At 32.0% G+C, this 7,734-nt stretch overlaps 1 long non-coding RNA gene across 1 annotated transcript; it reads right to left on the bottom strand.

The window, feature by feature from the left end:
* On the bottom strand, window positions 1–2,553 carry LOC118056138 (uncharacterized). The gene is made up of 3 exons (XR_004688762.2): window positions 2,471–2,553; window positions 1,926–1,993; window positions 1–449 (listed from the first exon to the last, which is right to left on the bottom strand). It is a non-coding gene; the product is annotated as an uncharacterized lncRNA (long non-coding RNA).
* Window positions 2,554–7,734: the final 5,181 nt, after the last annotated feature.

Below are 7,734 nucleotides of genomic sequence, written 5' to 3'. Positions count from 1 at the left end.
TTCAAGAACCTATCAACTGCATGATATAGCAAGCCTGCCAAATGGTCAATATCCATAAATGATCCAGTTACCTAAGCTACAGACAATGATTGGTTTACATCAAATCAGCTCGAGCGAAAAGGAGAGAGGGGAGACATTCCGACAAATTCCAAAACATAGTTCGGTGCAATTAATCATGTTTAATCTCACCACAGTACAGATCACAAATAACAATAAATATGCATCTCTTCGAGCTAAACTATTTAATAGCTCTATCCTATCTCATGCAGAAACAGAAACAGGAGCAGGCTAGCATTGTCAAGGCGAATTCTTGCAAGTTATTTCAGAGTAACGGCTGCATTTCTCAATGCAAGATACCTTTGCACATGCTCATTTGGAAGTGATCTCACGAGTTTGAAGACATCAGTATTTGCATAACGGAGGTTGGTCCTTGGATCATGGTAAGGTGCCTGCAGAAGAAGTTCGCTATGTGTAAGAGGGTCTGTAAAGAGATTGGTATACTATTCCATATTGTTTCAGATAGCATTCAAGATAGTAGCAGTTAATCATTGCATGTTCAATCTGTATTTGATGGGATGAATGGAATTGATAACATATGGTGTCTAAGTGTGAAGCTACTCAAGAACAGAGGATAGCTAGGCTCTTTACTTTTCAATTTCGTATACCAACATAAACATTTAACAAGGTCAGCACGATCTTGAACGCCATGCTCAATCCTGAACAATCTAACCTTCAGCACCATGGCTTCTTCCAGCTAAACAAACGCAGACATATTAGGAATCTAGTTGTAGGACATCCCAGGGCACCTTCAAAGATGCGTACCAGGACATCCCAGGGCACATTTGCTTCATCAAAGTTGCAAGATTACATGTTAAATCTGGTCAAACAAATCTATCTTAGAATTTTTCCCCAACCACTAACTTCCAGTTTTCACATTTCTAACAAGCAATAGAGTACTCGGATGTAATTCATCCTCAGAATATTGCTACAAATATGATGCGACATGTAATGACATAATAAAGAACATTGTCAAGCAGGAAACAGGAACCAGTTCTTAGTCTGAGTTATGCAATTGTTGGAACTCTACCTCCGTCCTCAATTTCATCAAGACAATAAGCTTGTACAGATGTAAACAAGCTCAAGCTCAACCAAATTATAAGTGATGAGCTCAAAAACTAAGAGACAGAGTAGCTCAACTGACTAACAGAGTAGCTCAACCAAATTATGGCAATGCATAATATGAAGAATGATGGACAGCTCATAATAATCTTCTCACTCTAAAAGAAAGTTGATGAGGTACTTGGACGATGCAAATTGATCGGAAAGCCACCTTCAAGTTACAGGATTATATTTAGGTTAGATGAAGCCAAACAAATCTAGCCTTCAATTGTTTTTTTCTCAACCAATAGTTTGTAGTGTCCAAATTTGAACTGGCAATAGGACAACCAAGTTATTTATCCACAGCAACCAATAAGTTCATGATATTCAAAACCCAAAAAAGATTCACCATGCAACTAACAAAAAAAAATGCCAAGGCCAATGAAGTCAAGTAAAAGAAACCAGTGCTCTATTTAATTCTGGAATTTTTGAAACTTTAATCCTCAATTCCACTGAACAAGCTAAAGAACATTTGAAACTTTAATCCTAATCCTCAATGACAGCAGGTGTATCTTTAGCTGAATAGCAGGCAAGGAATAAAATGCAGATTATCATTAACAGCTGATGATTCTCTCTCAATTTGAGACCACCAAATATTCAACAAGCAAGGTTTTGACGCACAAAGTAGCTCTTCCTCCCGACACTCAAAATAGAATAATGTGGCCGACATTTTCAAGTTGGCCACATTATTCGCAATTGAGCTAGAAATAATGATGAATTTCATCTGCCAGTTCAAGCACTAAACACATCTCAACAGAAACACGCACCTCGAATCCTGTAATATCGCATATTCTCAAAGGTGGGTGCATGGAGGGTGGTGACTCAATATTAACATCTGCAAGGGGGGAAAAAAACAGCAAAGGTAATTTAACCTCTTATCAAGCCTAAGCTAATATCAAATTTATCAATACAAAAAACAAAAACCTTAAAAAAGAAAAATAAAAAAACAACCATCTGCAGAAACATGTTAAAAATCCAACTTAACCCATGCAATTTATTTGTTGAACAACGGGCAGAACACAAGAATCCTCTATAAAACCCCTCGGTGCTACCATTGTACAAAATAATCACCATTACATTTTCCCTTCAAATTTCACCTTTTGTGGGCCCGGGAACCCACAAATACTGATACAATAGAATGCCAATGCAATAAATAATGGCTTCCCTTTCTTCATCCAAAAAAATCACCAAAGGATAACTTTTTCAGCTATATATCAAACAAATCACAACCAGACTTCAAATTAAAGTAAGAAAAAAAAAAAACCAGAGAAGCTAGGAAATGGCGGAGGTTGTTCTTAAATGAGGAGCTTACAGTTGGGTTCATCTGGAGGGCAATTCTGATAATTTTCAGCCTGAAGAATCTGCTTAAGGTGTTTCCAACGGCCTCTTGGTTGTTGGAACACAGGTTTTGAGAAGTAGCATTTTGCTGCTTCTGAAGTTGATAATAACGTCAACAGCGGAGCATGGCTCCACTGCGCACTGTTCATTAAGTGAACAGTACGAGTGATTTTTAATTCACTCGCACTGTTCACGTGAACAGTTTTTGTTTTTTTTTTTTTTTGAAAAACCATGAAAATGAGTTTTAATTTTTTTTTTTTGTGTTTTTTTAAAAATTATAATAACGTACCATTTATGAAATTTGATCACAATTCTAATTATGTTTATTGCCGGGTTCGGCCCAGTTAAAAAAAATTCAGTTTTTATTTTTATTCTAATTGTGTTCTATTTAAAAAATTAAAAGGAGATCGCTTGATGACGTAACAAAAGATTCAGTTTTTGTTGTTGCGCGCTTAAGAAACCATGAAAAATATAGTCCTTATTGGATAGATTTCGCATGTGATGACATTACACATAGTGTAATGGAATAATAAAAAATATTTGATATCAATATTATTTATTTCATGATGTAATAACAGTAGTTAAATTTACAATATTTAAATTAAAAATCATTAATATAAAATATATATATTTTTTAATTATTTTATAACCTCAATTTGAAAAAGCATTTTTATTAATCAAACACATTAAACTACTTTTTCTTCAACCTCAATTTCAACCATAGTTTTAACCAAATACCTATTTTTTCAAACCAACCTTAACTAAAAGTACTTTTTATAAAACAACTTTTTTTAAATCACAACCACAAAAGCTACCGCAATACCAAACACACCCCTCTATTACACAACGAATTAGATTTCCAAGCCAGAATTTTTGAATTCCGCCTTCTCTTAGTTTTAATTTTAATTACTTGAGTTTTGGCTTAAAAATATTTAATATATAGTGATAGGGATACAAAATTAAGCCCAAATAATAGGAGTAAAAGAAAGCCCAACCAGGCAGCAAAGAAAGAATAGAAAAAGAGGGCCCGACAGGGCAGCAAAGAAGAAAAGAAAAGAAGAAGATAGATTACCCAATCGGGTAGAAAAAGAAATAAAGAAATGAAGGAAAAGAAAAGGCCCAACCGGAGAGGAGAAGGGCATTGTCAAGGAGTATAACCTGGGCTCAAAACCAAGCCCAACAAACCTCAAAATTGAAAAGTAAACCCAATCAAGGAGGAGAGCCCAATATAGCCAACGAACCCATCGAACCTCTTTGTTTTTCCTCCAATATGACAACTCCTTGATTGGGCTTTCTTTTACTCCTATTTTTTTTTTTTTTATAAATAGATATTAGATATCACGTGCTAAACGCTTAAACATCTAACTGCTAGTTGTTTGATGTTATTTAATTTGTTTGATAGCATTTTTTTTCAATAATTTATTTAAAGACCGATGAAATTTTCACTAGTAAATGATTAACCTTTTTATTGAAGAATTATAGAGAATTATTAACTATTTTTGGTGCACATTAATAAAAATCATGTCAATAATTGATCAACATTTTCATTAGAGAATTACACGAAGTTATTAATTGTTTTGATCTACACCAAGATAATAATTCATCATTATACTCCTTGGTATAAAAAATCATAGATGAAATTATCGATATAGATGACATCAACGACGAATATGTTTTTATTGGTAAATTTATTAGTGATTTTTATACTAATAGAATAAATGTGTTTACATCGATAGGATATTCCGCTGGTCTTTTACTATTTTCTTGTTGTGTCAGGTTTGGTAGGTTAACCTAATTCACTCATGTCATTTGTTTTTTTTTTTATTATTTTTTTCAATTTAATCCTTCAATATTGGATTGATTAAGAATTGAGCTTCATAATTATTTTTTAATTATTTTATTTTTTTGAGGTTATCATAGTCTTATAACCTAAATTGTGGGTTAGGCCGGTTGATTCAAGTTTTTTATCCTTTTTTTATTTGAATTATTTTCAATTTCATTCTTAAATATTGAGTTTATTGAGCATTAGCCTTCATAACTTATTTTAGTTTGTGTTCTATGAGTTTATCTTAGTCTCATGACCTAAGTCACGAGTTTGGTCTATTGACTTTGAGTTTTTTTTTTTGTGTTGTTTTTTAATACATTTTGTTTTAAATTTCATCATTCTAAATTGAATGAGAATTGAGTTTTATAATTTATTTTGATTTTCTTTATACAAAGTTATCCTAGTCTCATGACCTAGATTTGGCAGGTTTAACCTAGGTTGACTAGACTCTTTTTTTTTGTTTAATTTTATTTTTAATTTCATCCTTCAAAATTAGATTGATTGAGAATTAGGTTAAAACAAAACTCTATATGCTTTCTATAGGGTTATCAGGGTAGTCTGATGACCTAGGTGGCAGATTTGGCAGGTTAACCCGAGTCGATCCAATATCTTATTGTTTCAATATTTAAAAAAGATGTTGTCTTTATTTTTTTTAATTAAACAACATTTTTATCGGTCATTCAGGTTATTTTTGGACATGCAAAGTTGACCGAGTCATTTCAAGTCAATCACCATATAATTTAACTTTTCTTTATGCTATAAAACATATTAACAATACCTATATATTTTTTTTACATAAAAAAAGATTGATCTCACATACAATGTTGCGCTTGAAATAATCTAGTAAGTACATACTAATCATAAATAAAACTAATTAAAAAAAATAAAAGAAGGCATAAAACTAGTGAATGCTCAACTTGTTGGGTTTGGTTCTCCCCTTCATTTAGGTTCAAACCATGTGTGTGTATTAAAAAAATAAAGGATGGCTTTCTATGCAAGCTAGATTGGCAGACAATAAACACAAAGAAAAAGGGGTCCTTTTAACCTAGAGTTTTTTGAAAGAGAAGGAAAAGTGTTTTTTCTATTTTCTTGCCTTGAACCTACGATGATTCCAGACCCAATCAAAATCAAATTTTTTTAGTATATTATTCATTTGGTTGATATGGTTGATTTTGTTTCGTAAACAGGAAGGACTTCTTTCTTCATTTGGTTATATTATGGTTGATATATATCCATCTTCGAGATGATGCTCTTGTTGTTGTGCTCCTTGCTTGATGGTGTTTTATGTGTCCTCTAATATTTGCGTTAGAAGAAACTTTGAGCTAATTTCATTATTTTCGTTTTTATTTTTTAATCTTTAGCTTTGTTTCAGATTTTATGTTGTCTTTCGATTTAGGATTCTAACTCTTATACCTTGCAAATATTAGTTTCTAACCTATTTAAAAAGCTGTATATCATGGAAAAAAATATTCATAAATAAAATATAAATTTGATAACAATTCTCTATCTTTCTTTGCTTGACGTGATCTTCTTGTGTATTGGCTTTGGTCTAAGTCAAAATCCGCAACTAGCACCTTGTCCTTTCCAGCATAGAAAATCTTGCCCTAACAACAATCAGGGGTAGTCAGTCACGCCCTTTCCATAGGTTAATATATCTTGCTTTATTAAAAGCCCCGAAAGACCCTCAAATTTTATTTTTATTTTTGAATTTTTAGCTTTATTTCAGATCGATTTTATGTTGTCTTTCTTGTTTGATTTAGGATTCTAACTCTTATAAAAAAACAAGGACAGTTGATCTGGATATGAACAAGAAATTTCAAAATTAAGGTCCTCGAGATAAAAAAACACATACAAGATGTTCATGAAATTAAGCCCTAAATATATATACAGCGGATTTTTCTTAGATTTTGTTACCTAGAATATTATTCTTTATATTTATCTGGAGGATCTTATTTTTCATCACCCATTTGGGATCATTGCCTCGTCTGAAAAACTCTCTTTCTCAAAATTGAATAGATATTCTTATAGCATGCTTTAATATCCCATTGAATTATTTTTAACTCCTAAGCTTCTCTACCACTTCGATAAAGAATTATTGAAGCGATAAAAAAAGAAATTTGTTTCTTCAGTTTAATTTGGCAATGAATGCAACATTACTATGAAAATCCCTTCACCATATTATTTTTAGATCAATTGATTAATGATAATATTTTACATTTATCCCATTCAATACAGTGTTATTATGGAAATCCCCAAGGAAATTAGTTGATGGAATTGAACTCTTTTTTTTTTTTTATATATATATATTCTTCACAAAAGAAACTCTATAACTATCCAATATTCACTGTGAAAAATCTAAACCGATGCTTTGCCATTGAATGATTCATAGCAATGCGTATTTTCTAGCATCAAAACCTTTCTGTTTAAAGTCTTCAACCCGCATCTCCCACGTTTACCTTAATCAATCATTGTCTCTGTAACAACTATTAGCCATTCGAATGATGAGATGATTGCGGTGGTAATATGACGAGATGATTGCGGTGGTAATATTAGATATCTTCCGAGCATGTTAAACGCTCAAGGCAACTTGGCTGACAGACCATATCACAAGTTTGTGTGGCACATCTTGCGATGGAATTTAATGAAACGAGACAAAGATTTGGTTAGACTTTGAATGAAATTGAGAGTACGTAGTGCAAAAGGTAGATGGAGACTGCTAATATCAATAATAATAATAATAATAATAATAAACTTTTAAAGCATAATTGATGAAAATTGAACTTTTCCCCCTTCAAATTGAACTTTTAAAGCATAAAAAAAACTTTCTGATGTACATGAATTGAATGTCAAATTATTTAGAATCTGAACAATCAATCCCTTATCCATTCCATTGTTTACAACACGAAAATCCCCAAGGAAACTTAAAACATTCTTAGATTCGCTTGTTTGCCTCCATTGAAATGCCTTTTCATATACAAGATGTTCATCATGAAATTAAGCCCTAATTATATATACAAAGAAAACTTCAACCCATCTCCCACGTTTATCTTAATTAATCATTGTCTCTGTACGTAACTGTTATTAGCCATTAGAATGATGAGATGATTGCGGTGGTAATATTAGATATCTTCCGAGGCTGACAGACCATATCACAAGTTTGTCAAGTTTGTGTGACATATATAGGCCAATTTTCTTTAACATCTTGTGATGGAATTTAATGAAACAAGACAAAGACTTAGTTCGACTTTGAATGAAATTGAAAGTAGTGCAAAAGGTCATTGAAGATGGAGACTTAGACTTGGGAAATTACTTTTCCACCAAATAATAATAATAAAAAAATCAGATTCTTTGCGCACTGAAAAATATTAATAGATACATCAATAAAAAAATCCCCATTGTTTTCTATCAAATTT

Source organism: Populus alba, chromosome 16 (genome assembly GCF_005239225.2).
Source record: "Populus alba chromosome 16, ASM523922v2, whole genome shotgun sequence".
Taxonomy (NCBI): Eukaryota; Viridiplantae; Streptophyta; class Magnoliopsida; order Malpighiales; family Salicaceae; genus Populus; species Populus alba.
The sequence above is the reverse complement of the archived record's forward strand: the minus strand, read 5'-3'. Positions and strand labels throughout refer to the sequence as shown.